The following is a 14,708-nucleotide window of genomic DNA, read 5'->3' on the forward strand; positions in this document are numbered from 1 at the left end:
CGCCCGATGTCGTTTGACCGTGTGTGCTGCCCAAAGGTGGTGATGTCATGCCACGCCAGACGTCATTCGATCGTGTGTGCTGCCCAAAGGCGATGATGGCATGCCACACCCAACGACGTTCGACTGTGTGTTACGTCCAAGGGTGGTGATGTCATTCCACTCCCAACGTCGTTCGATCGTGTGTGCCGTCCAAGGGCGGTGATGTCATGCCAGGCTCGATGTTGTTCGACCGTGTGTGCTGTCCTAGGGCAGTGATGTCATGCCATGCCCGACGTCGTCCGATCGTGTGTACAGTCCTTGGGCGGTGATGTCATGCCACGCCCGACGTCGTTCGACCGTTTGTGCTTCCTAAAGGCAATAATGGCATGCCACGCCAGACGGCGGTTGACCATGTGTGCTGCCCAAAGGCGATAATGGAATGCCATGCTCGACGTCGTTCGACCGTGTGGGCTGTACAAAGGAAGTTATGTCATGCCACGCCTGACGTAGTCCAACCATGTGTGTTGCCCAAGGGCGGTGATGTTATGCCATGCCCGACGTCGTCCGCCCGTGTGCTGTCCTATGGCGGTGATGTCATACCACGCCCTACGTTGCCGATTGGCTGTGCTGTCCAACGGTGGTGATGTCATGCCACGCCCGATGTCGTTTGACCGTGCGTGCCGTCCAAGGGCGGTGATGTCATGCCACGCCCGACGTCATTCGACCGTGTGTGCTTCCCAAAGACAAGATGGCATGCCATGCACGACGTCGTTCGACCATTTGTGCTGCCCAAAGGTGATGATGGCATGCCACGCTCGACGTCGTTCGATCGTGTGTTCTTTGAAAAGGAGGTGATGGCATGTCGCGCTCGACGTCGTTCGACCGTGTGCGCTGTCCAAAGAAGGTGATGCCATGCCACGCCCGACGTAGTCCGACTGTGTGTGCTGCCCAAGGGCGGTGAGGTCATGCCACGCCCGACGTCGTCCTACCATGTGTGTTGTCGAAGGGCGGTGATGGCATGCCACGCCCGACGTCATCTGACCATGTGTGATGTCCAAGGGCGGTGATGGCATGCCACGCCCGACGTCGTGCGATTGTTTGTGCTACCCAAAGGCGATGATAGAATGCCACGCCCGATGTCGTTCTTCCGTGTGTGCTGTCCCAAGGCGTTGATGGCATGTCACGCTCTACATTGTTCTACCGTGTTTTCCGTCCAAGGGCGATGATGGCATGCCACGCCTGACGTCGTTCAGCCTTGTTTGCCGTTCAAGGGCTATGATGGCACGCCACGCCCGACTTCATTCGAATGTGTGTGCTGTCCAAGGGCAGTGATGGCATGCCACGCCCGACGTCATCCGACCATGTGTGCTGTCCAAGGGCGGTGATGGTATGCTATGCCAGACGTCGTCCGACCGTCTGTGCTGCCCAAAATAGATAATAGCATGCCACGCACGACGTCGTCCTTCCTTGTGTGTTGTCCTTAGGCGTTGATGACATGCCACGCTCTACGTCGTTCGACCGTGTTTCCTGTCAAAGGGCGATGATGGCATGCAACGCCCGACGCCGTCCGACTGTTTCAGCTAGTCCAAAGGCGATGATGGCATGCCACGCCTGACGTCATTCAACCTTGTTTGTTGTTCAAGGGCTATGATTGCATGCCACGCCCGACTTCATTCGACCGTCTGTGCTGTCTAAAAGCGGTGATGGCATGTCATGCCCGACGTCGTTTGACCGTGTGTGCTGCCCAAAGGCGGTGATGTCATACCACGCCCGATGTCATTCTACCGTGTGTGCTTCCCAAAGGCAAGATGGCATGCCACGCCCGACGTCGTTCGACCGTGTGCGTTGTCCAAAGGCAGTGATGGCATGTCACGCCTGACGTCGTTCAATCGTGTTTGCCATCCATGGGCTATTATGGCATGCCCCGCCAGACGACGTTCGATCGTGTGTGTTGCCCAAAGGCGATGATGGCATGCCACGCCCGACGTCGTTCGACCGTGTGTGCTATATAAAGGCGGTGATGTCATGCCACGCCTGACGTAGTCCAACCATGTGTGTTGCCCAAGGGCGGTGATGTTATCCATGCCCGACGTCGTCCGACCGTGTGCTGTCCTATGGCAAAGATTTCATACCACGCCCTACGTTGCTGATTGTCTATGCTGTCCAAGGGTGGTGATGTCATGCCACGCCCGATATCGTTTGACCGTGCGTGCCGTCCAAGGGCGGTGATGTCATGCCACGCCCGACGTCGTTCGACCGTGGGTGCTTCCCAAAGGCAAGATGGCATGCCATGCCCGACGTCGTTCGACAGTTTGTGCTGCCCAAAGGTGATGATTTCATGCCACGCCGGACGTCGTTCGACCGTGTGTGCTTTCCAAAGGCGGTGATGGCATGTCGCGCTCGACGTCGTTCGACCGTGTGTGCTATCCAAAGGAGGTGATGTCATGCCATGCCCGACGTCTTTCGACCATGTGCTGTCCAAAGGCGATGCTGGCATGCCACGCCCGACGTCGTTTGACCGTGTGTGCTGCCCAAAGGTGATGTTTGCATGCCACGCCCAACGTCGTTCATCTGTTTTTGCTTCCCAAAGGCGATGATGGCATGCCACGCCCGACGTAGTTTGACCGTGTGTGCTGCCCAAAGGAGATAATGGAATGACACGCTCGACGTCGTTTGACCGTTTGTGGTGTCCAAAGGCGATGATTGCATGCCACGCCCGACGTCGTTTGACCGTGTGTGCTGCCTAAGGGCGGTGATCTCATCCCATGCCCGATGTCGTCCGATTGTGTGCTGTCCTATGGCGGTGATTGCATGTCACGCCCGACGTTGTTCGACCGTGTGTGCTATCCAAAGGTGGTGATGTCATGCCACGCCCGACGTCTTTCGACTCTATGTGCCGCCTTAAGGCGACTATGGCATGCCACGCCCTACGTCGTTCGACCGTGTGTGCTGCCCAAAGGTGATGATGGCATGCCACGCCCGACGTCGTTCGACCGTTTGTGCTGCCCAAAGGCGATGATGGCATGCCACGACCGACGCCGTCCGACCGTTTGTGCTACCCAAAGGTGATGATGGCATGCCATGCCCAGCGTCGTTCGATCGTGTGTGTTGTCCAAAGGCGATGATGGCATGTCACGCCTAACGTCGTTCTACCGTGTGTGCTGTCCAAGGGCTATTATGGCATGCCACGCCCGACGTCGTTCGACCATGTGTGCTTCCCAAAGGTGATGTTGGCAGTCCACGCCCGACATGGTTAGACCGTTTGTGTTTCCCAAAGGCGATGATGGCATGTCACGCCCGACGTAGTTCGACCATGTGTGCTACCCAAAGGTGATGATGGCATGCCACGCCCGACGTCATTCGACCATGTGTGCTGTCCAAAGGCGGTGATGGCTTTTCACTCCCGTTGTCGTTTGACCGTGTGTGCTGCCCAAAGGTGGTGATGTCATGCCACGCCAGACGTCATTCGATCGTGTGTGCTGCCCAAAGGCGATGATGGCATGCCACACCCAACGACGTTCGACTGTGTGTTACGTCCAAGGGTGGTGATGTCATTCCACTCCCAACATCGTTCGACCGTGCGTGCCGTCCAAGGGCGGTGATGTCATGCCAGGCTCGACGTTGTTCGACCGTGTGTGCTATCCTAGGGCAGTTATGTCATGCCATGCCCGACGTCGTCCGATCGTGTGTACAGTCCTAGGGCGGTGATGTCATGTCACGCCCGACGTCGTTCGACCGTTTGTGCTGCCTAAAGGCAATAATGGCATGCCACGCCAGACGTCTTTCGACTGTGTGTGCTGCCCAAAGGCGATAATGGAATGCCATGCTCGACGTCGTTCGACCGTGTGGGCTGTCCAAAGGAGGTGATGTCATGTCACGCCCGACGGCATTTGACCGTGTGTGCTGTCCAAAGGCGGTGATGTCATGCCACGCCCGACGTTGCCGATTGTGCGAGCATTCAAAGAGCGGTGATGTCATGCCACGCCCGACGTCATTTGACCGTTTGTGCTGCCGTAAGGCGATGATGGTATGCCATGCTCAACGTCGTTCGACCGTGTGTGTTGCCCCAAGGCGGTGATGTCATGCCACGCCCGACGTCGTTCGACCGTGTGTGCTGCCCAAAGGTGGTGACATCATGCCATGCCCGACGTCGTTCGATCGTGTGTGTTGGCCAAAGGAGGTGATGGCATGTCACGCCCAACGTCGTTCCACCGTGTGTGTTGTCCAAAGGCGGTGATGTCATGTCACGCCTGACGTCGTTCGACTATGTGTGCTGTCCAAAGGCGGTGATGTCATGCCACGCCCGACGTTGCCGACCGTCTGGGCTGCCCAAAGGCGATGATAGCATGCCACTCCCGATGTCTTTTGACCGTTTGTTCTGCCTTAATGCGATGATGGCTTGCCACGCTCGACGTCGTTCGACCGTGCGTGCTCCCCAAGGCGGTGATGTCATGCCACACCTGACGTCGTTCGACCGTTTGTGCTGTCCAAAGGCGGTGATGTCATGCCACGCCTGACGTCGTTTGACCATTTTTGCTGCCTTAAGGCAATGATGGCAAGCCACGCTCGACGTCGTTCATCCGTGTGTGCTTTCCAAAGGCGATGATGGCATGCAACACCTGATGTTGCCGATCGTGTGTGCTGTCCAAGGGCGGTGATGTCATGCCACGCCCGACGTTGCCGACCGTGTGTGCTATTTAAGGGCAGTAATGTCATGCCACGCCCAATGTTGCCGACCGTGTGTGCTGCCCAAGGGCGGTGTTGTCATGCCACGCCCGACGTAGTCCGACTGTCTGTGCTGTCCAAGGTTGGTGATGGCATGCCACGCCCGACGTTGCCGACTGTGTGTTCTGTCCAAGGGCGGTGATGCCATGCCACGAGCGACGTTGCCAACTGTGTGTGCTGTCCAAGGGCGGTGATGTCATGCCACGGCCGACGTTGCCGACCGTGCGTGCAGTCCAAGGGCGGTGATGTCATGCCACGCCCGACGTCGTTCGACCGTGTGCTGCCCAAACGCGATGATGGCATGGCACGTCCGAAGTCGTTTAACCGTGTTTGCCGTCCAAGGGAGATGATAACATGCCAATCTCGATGCTGTTCGACTGTGTGAGCTAGTCCAAAGGTGATGATGGGATGCCACGCCCGACGTTGTTCGTCCGTTTGTGCTGCCCAAAGGCGATGATGGCATGCCACGCCCGACGTCGTTCGACTGTGTGTGCTGCCCAAAGGCGATGATGGCATGCCACACCCGATGTTGCCGATCGTGTGTGCTATCCAAGGGCGGTGATGTCATGCCACGCCCGACGTTGCCGACCGTGTGTGCTGTCCAAGGGCGGTAATGTCATGCCACGCCCGATGTTGCCAACCGTGTGTGCTGCCTAAGGGCGGTGATGTCATGCCACGCCCGATGTAGTCCGATTGTCTATGCTGTCCAAGGGCGGTGATGGCATGCCACGCCCGACGTAGCCGACTGTGTGCTCTGTCCAAGGGCGGTGATGCCATGCCACGCCCGACGTTGCCGAGCGTGTGTGCTGTCCAAGGGCGGTGATGTCATGCCACGCCCGATGTTGCCGATCGTGCATGCAGTCTAAGGGCGGTGATGTCATGCCATGCCCGACATCGTTTGACCGTTTGTGCTGCCTAAAGGCGATGATGTAATGGAACGCCCGACGTTCCCGACCATCTGCACTGCCCAAAGGCGATGATAGCATGCCACGCCTGATGTCGTTTGACCATTTGTTCTTCCTTAAGGCTATGATGGCATGCCATGCTCGACCGTATGTGCTGCCCCAAGGCGGTGATGTCATGCCACACCTGACGTCGTTCGACCGTGTGTGCTGTCCAAAGGCGGTGATGTCATGCCACGCCTGACGTCGTAAGACTGTGCGTGTAGTCCATGGGCGGTGATGTCATGCCACACCTGACGTAGTCCTACCGTGTGTGCTATCCAAGGGTTGTGATGTCATACCACACCCGACGTCGTTCGACCGTGTGTGCTGTCCAAGGGCGGTGATGTCATGCCACGCTCGACGTTGCCGGCTGTGTGCTGTCCAAGGGCGGTGATGTCATGCCATGCCCGACGCCGTCCAATCGTGCGTGCAGTCAAAGGGAAGTAACGTCATGCCATGTTAGACGTCGTTCCACCGTGTGTGCTGTCCAAGGGCAGTGATGTCATGCCACGCCTGACGTCGTCCGACCGTGTGTGCTGTCCCAGGGCGGTGATGGCATGCCACGCCCGACGTCGTTCGACTGTGTGTGCTGTCCAAGGGCGGTGATGGCATGCCACGCCTGACGTCATTCGACCGTCAGAGCAGAACAAGGGCGTATTTTGCAGTCCACGCCTGTTCTGCGCAGGACTCGTCTGATGCCGCTTGGCCGCGAACGTGCTGTGTACGCAGACCCATTTTCCCCTTGACATCTAACTTGGCTTTAAAAATCGCACCTGACATTCCGAAAATCTCTTATAGTGACATGCCATTAGTCCCTTAATATGTCATTAGGCTTGATAAGTGAACTTAACTTCACGAAAACCTAGCAACGGGGCTTAGTTATTGGACAAGTGTTTGACCGTCGTAGAACGTATAGCTCAACACTTTGTGGCAGACTAATGAACTTCACGTGCCATGTTACTTCCGGTACATATATTTCAACACTTAGTTATTTTTTCCCCTTCCAAGGATGCAAGCAGCACGCGAGCCTCTCATTTGAAAAGTTAGAAATGATTGGATTTGATTTTGGGGGAGGGGGAGTGTGGGGGGGACGAATTGGAGCGACAAAGGGCTGAATCTCAGTGGATCGTGGCAGCAAGGCCACTCTGCCACTTAATAAACCCCGTCGCGTATTTAAGTCGTCTACAGAGGATTCTACCCGCCGCTCGATGGAAATTGTACTTCAAGGCTGTCACCGCGATGCTTCCGTCGCAGCGACTTAGCCAACGATTCGTGCCCTTGGGGGACATAGGCCCCTACTGCGGTTCGGCAAGAAGACAGCAGGTGCATGTCGCTTCTAGCCCGGATTCTGACTTAGAGGCGTTCAGTCATAATCCCGCACACGGTAGCTTCGCACCATTGGCTTTTCAACCAAGCGCGATGGCCAATTGTGTGAATCAACGGTTCCTCTCGTACTAGGTTGAATTACTATTGCAACACTATCATCAGTAGGGTAAAACTCACATGTCTCACGACGGTCTAAACCCAGCTCACGTTCCCTATTGGTGAGTGAACAATCCAACACTTGGTGAATTCTGCTTCACAATGATAAGAAGAGCCGACATCGAAGGATCAAAAAGAAATGTCGCTATGAACGCTTTGCTGCCACAGGACAGTTATCCAGTGGTAACTATTCTGACACTTCTAGCTTTGAATTCCGAAGGTCTAAAGGATCGTTAGGCGATGCTTTCAAGGTTCGTATTCGTAATAAAAATCAGAATCAAACGAGCTTTTACACTTCTTTACCACAAAAGATTTTTGTTCTCGTTGAGCTCATCTTAGGACACCTGCGTTATCTTTTAAAAGATGTGGCGCCCAAGCTAAACTCCCCACCTGACAATGTCTTCCTCCCGGATCGGCCCGCGAAGCGAGCCTTTGGTCCAAAAAGAGGGACAGTGCCGCACTTCTAATTCACGAAATAAGTAAAATAACGTTAAAAGTAGTGGTATTTCATTTCGTCTTTCGACTCCCACTTATATTACACCTCTCAAGTCATTTGATAAAGTCGGACTAGAGTCAAGCTCAACAGGGTCTTCTTTCCCCGCTGATTCTGCCAAGCCCGTTCCCTTGGCTGTGGTTTCGCTTGATAGTAGACAGGGACATTGGAAATCTCGTTAATCCATTCATGCGCATCACTAATTAGATTACAAGGCATTTGGATACCTTAAGAGAGTCATAGTTACTCCCGCCATTTACCCGCGCTTGGTTGAATTTCATCACTTTGACATTCAGAGCACTTTGCAGAAATCACATTGCGTAAACATCCGTTGGGACCATCGCAATGCTTTGTTTAAATTAAACAGTTGGATTCCCCTTGTCCGTACTAGTTCTGAGTTGGTTGTTCGACGACCGAGGAAGGCCCCTGAAGGAACCGCTCCATGTCCTTCCCTCGTCCGGCACGCGGCGACACGCTCTCGCCGCGGGAGCAGCTCGAGCAGTCCACCGACAGCCGACGGGTTCGGGACTTGGACCCCCGTGCACAGCCCTCAGAGCCAATCCTTTTCCCAAAGTTACGGATCCATTTTGCCAACTTCCCTTGCCTACATTATTCCATCGACCAGAGGTTGTTCACCTTGGAGACCTGATGCGGTTATGAGTACGACCGGGCATGGACGACATTCGGTCCTCCAGATTTTCAAGGGCCGCCGGGAGAGTATCGGACACCATGCAATGTGCATTGCTCTTCGAGCCGCTGGACCCTACCTCAGGCTGAGCCGATTCCAGGGTGGGCAGGCTGTTAAACAGAAAAGATAACTCTTTTCGAGGCTCCCGCCGACATCTCCAGACAGTCTTCTATCAATACATGCCCTTACGTGCGCTGTGCATGTGGCGCGTAGAGTTAGCCGTAACAAGAGCTCAAGAACTCGCCACTCGCCGAAAGCACTTCCGTTTCCACACCAAATGCCATTATAAACCAATCTAGAGAAGTTCCCTCGGCGGCGCAAGGTCGCCCCGCAGACGTCGCTGGCATGTTTTTGTAAGCGCCCAAAGGCATAGCACGGACGAGCCATGCATGTCGTCAAGCGCCAACGCAACACGCCTACTAAGCCCACAGGACGCCCATGACGTCCGCCTTGTAACGCCTCAGTCGCCCCGCAGACGTCGTCGGCATGTGTTTGCAAGCGCCCAACGGCGTAGCACGGATGAGCCATGCATGCAATCAAGCGCCCACGCAACACGCCTACTAAGCCCACATGACGCCTTTGATGTCTGCCTGCTTTCGCCTTAGTTGCCCCGCAGACGTCACTGGCATGTTTTTGTTGACGCCCAATGGCGTAGCACGGACAAACCATGCACGCCGTCAAGCGCCCGCGCAGCACACCTACTAAGCCCACATGACGCCCATTACGTCCGCCTGCCACCGCCTCAAATGCCCCGCGGACGTCGCGGGCTTGTTTTTATAAACGCTGAACGGCGTAGCACAGACGAGCCATGCGTTCCATCAAGCGCCCACGCAGCGCGCCTACTAAGCCCACAGGACACCCTTGACGTTCGCCATCCTTCGCCTCAGCTGCCCCACAAACGTCGCTAGCACATTTTTGTAGACGCCCAATGACGTAGCATGGACGAGCCATGCATTGCATCAAGCACCCACGCAGCACGCGTACTAAGACCACATGACGCCCTTGACGTCCGCCTGGCTTTGCCTCACTCGACCCGTCGACATCGCCGACGTATTTTTGTAAATGCCCAACACTGTAGCACGAACAAGCCATGCATGCCATCAAGCGCCCACGCAGCATGCCTACTAAGCCCAAAGGACGCCTATGTCGTCTGCCTGCCTGCGCCTCAGTCTGCCTCCAACACCTCTACCCCCCTTATATATGCTTAAAAAAGTTTTACCCATGTGACAGGAGTAGACATGGATTTTCCAGAGAATCATAATGGAAATGTACAACCCAAATATACACTTTCAAAGGTACAAACACACATTAGCTTTCATAAATAACTTCAATATATATAAAAAAACATTTTTCAACATTTTTTTTAATTTTTATTTTTTTTTGAAAATTCCAAAAAATTAGTAATAAATTAATAAAAAATAGGGAAAATATCAGAAAAAATATGAAATCAACTCCAAAAATTCACAAATAAATATGGGAACCTTAAAATAAAAAATTTAATAAATTTTAATTTTTAAAAGGAGACGTAAAAAATTAAAAAGCGTAAAAATAAATTATAAAATAATGATTAAAAGTCGAAAAAAATACAGAACTGATCGAAAACACTTCTAAACATGTCAAATTAATGATAAAATATATATTTGCACAAATAAAAGATGTTTCAATATCGTACGAACTGTTAAAGTAATAAAAATGCTGCGAAAGAGCCACGTTTGGTGGAAATGTTAGAGAATAGATAATGGAAAGTCGATGAATATGTTTGTTTTGCCTGGAGGTTGTTTCAAAATCCTTTGATTTATGTACGGCATGAACATCTGCATCTATCATCTAGAACTCGAACAATGTCGCGCAAGCCAAGACCGATGCGGGCAGGCCACTGCTGACCACTGTGTGCAGGCACGTCCGACGACGGCCGACCGTTCGTGCTTTCCAAGGGCTATGATGGCATTCCACGCCCGACGACGACCGGCCGTCTGTGCTGTCCAAGGGCGATGATGGCATGCCACGCCCGACGTCGTCTTACCATCTGTGCTGCCCAAGGGAGAAGATGGCTTGCCACGCCCGACGTTGCCCGACCGTTTCAGCTAGTCCAAAGGCGATGATGGCATGCGACGCTCGATGTTGTCCGACCGTGTCAGCTAGTCCAAAGGCGATGATGGCATGCCACGCCCGACGTGTCTGACCGTGTGTGCCGTCCAAGGGCTATGATTGAATGCCACGCCCGACGATGGACGACCTACCGCGCCCTCCTACTCATCGTGGCCAGGAAATTGCCCTAACGACTGGGTGTAGATCGCGCGCTTAAGATCCATCCATTTTTGGGGCTAGTTGATTTGGCAGGCGAGTTGTTACACACTCCTTAGCGGATTTCGACTTCCATGACCACCGTCCTCCTGTCTTAATTGACCAACACCCTTTGTGGGATCTAGGTTAGCACGCAGTTTGGCACTGTAACCCGGCTTCCGATTCAACCTGCATCGCCAATTCTGCTTACCAAAAATGGCCCACTTGGAGCTCTCTATTCCGTGGCGCGGCTCAACAAAGCAGTCGCACTGTCCTACCTATTCAAAGTTTGAGAATAGGTCGAGGGCGTTGCGCCACCGAGGCCTCTAATCATTGGCTTTACCCGATAGAACTCGCACGCGAGCTCCAGCTATACTCAGGGAAACTTCGGACGGAACCAGCTACTAGACGGTTCGATTAGTCTTTCGCTCCAATACCCAAGTCAGACGATCGATTTGCACGTTAGTATCACTGCGGGCCTCCACCAGAGTTTCCTCTGGCTTCACCCCGCTCAGGCATAGTTCACCATCTTTCGGCTCCCGACAGGTATGCTCACACTCGAACCCTTCTCAGAAGATCAAGGTCGGTCGGCGGTGCACCCCTAAGGGGGATCCCACCAATCAGCTTCCTTACGCCTTACGGGTTTACTCGACCGTTGACTCGCACACATGTGAGATTCCTTGGTCCGTGTTTCAAGAAGGGTCGAATGGGGAGCCCACAAGCCAACGTCTGGAGCGCGCAGATGCCGAAGCACGTCGGAGGCGCGCGCTGCCTTCCACAATCGGGGAGACGGGGTTCCATGGTCGCATTGAGAGCCCGGGATTTGGCCTCCCCACCAATCCACGTTGGTCCACACCCCGAGTCGATCGGTAGACCAGCTCGTCACCTTTCCACATCCGATCGAGGCGCATCGCCAGCCCCCATCCGCTTCCCTCCGGATAATTTCAAGCACTTTTTGACTCTCTTTTCAAATTCCTTTTCATGTTTCCCTTGCGGTAGTTGTTCGCTATCGTTCTCTCGCAAGTATTTAGTATTGGACGGAATTTACCCCCCGTTTTGGGCTGCATTTCCAAACAACCCAACTCGTAGACAGAGCCTCGTGGTGCGATAGGGTCCGGTCACGATAGGGATCTCACCCTGTTCGGCGTCCCCTTCCAGGGGACTTGGGCCCGATCCACCGCTGATAACGCTTCTCCAAACTACAATTCGGACGACAGAGACACCCGATTCTAAGGCTGGTTGTTCCCGGTTTGCTCGCCGTTATTAGGAGAGTCCCTGTAAGTTTTTTTTCCTCCGCTTATTGATATTCTTAAACTCAGCGAGTAATGTCGCCTGACCTGGGGTCGCGGTCGGAGCGCCTGGTAAGGCGCAGTGAGGGTCGGGGAGTCCAGACGCGTGATGGGCTGTAGTCGCGACAACAAGAGAGAATTGAGTTTTAACAACCCCTTGCCGCGACGTCCGTCGACGTGGACTCACATTTAGGCCGGGCGCACGGGAGGCCATCTTTCGCCGCCGTGTTCAGCCTTGCGACGTGCACTGGAGGACAACGCGATGCGTGACGCCCAGGCAGACATGCCCTCGGCCAAATGGCTTCGGGCACAACTTGCGTTCAAAGACTCGATGGTTCATGTGATTCTAATATTCACACCAAGCATCGCATTTCACTACCTTCTTCATCAATGCGAGATCCGAGATATTCGTTGTTGATAGTCGTTTGTGTTATCAGAGCAGCGCGCATCCCCCATGATCCGTGAACAGGGCGCGAGGGGAGGGCTATCGATTGTAGTATTCATTGGCACTTTCCGTGCTGAGGTTCGTTGGTCGCCCGAAGAGCTTGCGCGCGTCGGGCGACAGGAGGGAGGCGCACAACGAGTGAGCTCCGCCCCCAGGTGTTTAAAATGAGTTCGCAGGTCATTCTGCTGTACAGGTTTCGACAATGATCCTTTCGCAGGTTCACCTATGGAAACCTTGTTACGACTTCTCCTTCCTCTAAATGATAAGGTTCAATGGACTTCTCACAACTTCGCGTGCAGCGAACCGCCCATGTCGCCGCGATCCGAACATTTCACTAAATCATTCAATCGGTAGGAGCGACGGGCGGTGTGTACAAAGGGCAGGGATGTAGTCAATGTGAGCTGATGACTCGCGCTTACTAGGAATTCCTCGTTGAAAACCAATAAATGCAATGATATATCCCTATCACGCTGAAATTTCAAAGATTACCCGGGCCTATTTGCCAAGGCTATAAGCTCGTTGAATAATCAGTGTAGCGCGCGTGCGACCCATAACATCTAAGGGCATCACAGACCTGTTATTGCCTCAAACATCCGCAGCCTAAAAGGCCGTAGTCCCTCTAAGAAGTTGGCCGTGAAGGGATACATCCGCATAGCTAGTTAGTAGGATGAGGTCTCATTCATTAACGGAATTAACTAGACAAATCGCTTCACAAACTAAGAACGGCCATGCACCACCACCAGTAGAATCAAGAAAGATCTCTCAGTCTATCAATCCTTACTATGTTTGGACCTTGTATGATTCCCCGTGTTGAGTCAAATAATGCCGCAGGCTCCACTCCTGGTGGTGCCCTTCCATCAATTCCTTTATGTTTCAGCCTTGCAACCATACTCCCCCCCGAACCCAAAAACTTTGATTTCTCATAAGGTGGCGGCAGAGTCCTAAAAGCAACATCCGTTGATCCCTGGTCAGCATCATTTGTGGTTGAGACTAGGACGATATCTAATCATCTTCGAGCCCCCAAATATCGTTCTTGGTTAATGAAAATATTCTTGGCAAATGCTTTCGCAGTTGATCATCTTTCATAAATCCAAGAATTTCACCTCTGACTATGAAATACGAATGCCCCCGACTGTCCCTGTTAATTATTACTCCGATCCTGAAGTCCAATGTAATATGAGCGAAATCCTATAATGTTATCCCATGCTAATGTATATAGAGCGTAGTGTCACGACCCGCCAGATACCCCGGCAGATCGCGACCCGTCCAGGCAGCCAGCAGAAGGCGCAAGGGGTAGACTGCCCAAGCAGGCCCGCAGGCAAAGGGGCAGGCAGCAGTTGGAGGGGCAACCGTTTCAGCAGTTTCAACTGTTACAGCAGTTACAGCCATTGCAGCTGTTACAACAATCAATGGGGCAGCAGTTTCAAGCCTTGGAGAGGCTTGGCAGAACGTGGGGCAGAATAGTTGAGGCTAGGAGTCCTTTTTTGGAAGACTTAGAAGCATGTCTTGTGGGCATGGACTTAGGGGCTTGTATATAGTGTAGCATTTATTTACTCTTAGTCATTAGAGTAGTATAAATAGGTAGTCATTGTATTTGTAATACATCTATCAACCAACATATCAATACAAGTCTTTTCTTTCAAATCTGTCTTTGTTTTCTCTTTCTAAGTTCTCTTAGCGATCCAAGTAAAGGAAGGCTTACTTGAGTCTACAAGATCATGCAAGAATCATGAGTAGACCGTCAAGTGTCGCACGGAGTATTGTCCGATTCGAAAAGTCTGTGACAATTGGTATCAGAGCAGGTTCATCGTAAGAGAATGACGAACAAAGGAGACGGCACTAGCAGCACCCCCAACGTCCGCACTGATGGTGGCAAGAAGAACAAGAAAGGGAAGAAGTAGCAGACGGGTAATGAACCCAATCTGCCCGGACTTCCCCAAAATGTTCCTCCACCTAGTGTTCCTATACCAAGCGAAGGGCAAACATCTCTCCCTCCCCAGATTGTCGATGGAAGTGACGTAGACACCGACGAGGAGTCCGTGGACGTTACTGCCGGACCGGAGTGGATTGCAAGGGTCGAAATAGCGATGCAAGCCGTTGAGATCATAGGCTAGCGCTTGAATAGAACGGGCAGAGATCTCAAAGCTCTTGAAGAGTGCTCCCTTGAGGAAGTTGAAAACGTCCGGAAGGAGTTGGTGGCACACCAGCAAGCCGAGTACGAGACAAAGGAGGCCATTACTTCCTTAGAAATAAGATTTAGGGAAGCACTTGGCACAATCGAGTCGCTTAAGGCCAAGGTGGCAGCACTCGAGGAGGATAGAGAGGTTGGTGGATCCTCATCACATGACCGGGAAAGGGAAGCCAGAGTTGAGGCGCCCAA

General features: G+C 53.2%; 1 non-coding gene and 1 pseudogene across 1 annotated transcript; both read right to left on the reverse strand.

Moving 5' to 3' along the window:
* Positions 1–6,738: 6,738 nt before the first annotated feature.
* LOC138339782 (28S ribosomal RNA) lies at positions 6,739–11,940 on the reverse strand (annotated as a pseudogene).
* Positions 11,941–12,150: 210 nt separating this feature from the next.
* On the reverse strand, positions 12,151–12,306 carry LOC138339899 (5.8S ribosomal RNA). The gene has a single exon (XR_011212778.1). It is a non-coding gene; the product is annotated as a 5.8S ribosomal RNA (ribosomal RNA).
* Between the last annotated feature and the right edge of the window lie 2,402 nt (positions 12,307–14,708).

The sequence above is a fragment of the Solanum lycopersicum genome, chromosome 11 (assembly GCF_036512215.1).
Source record: "Solanum lycopersicum chromosome 11, SLM_r2.1".
Taxonomy (NCBI): Eukaryota; Viridiplantae; Streptophyta; class Magnoliopsida; order Solanales; family Solanaceae; genus Solanum; species Solanum lycopersicum.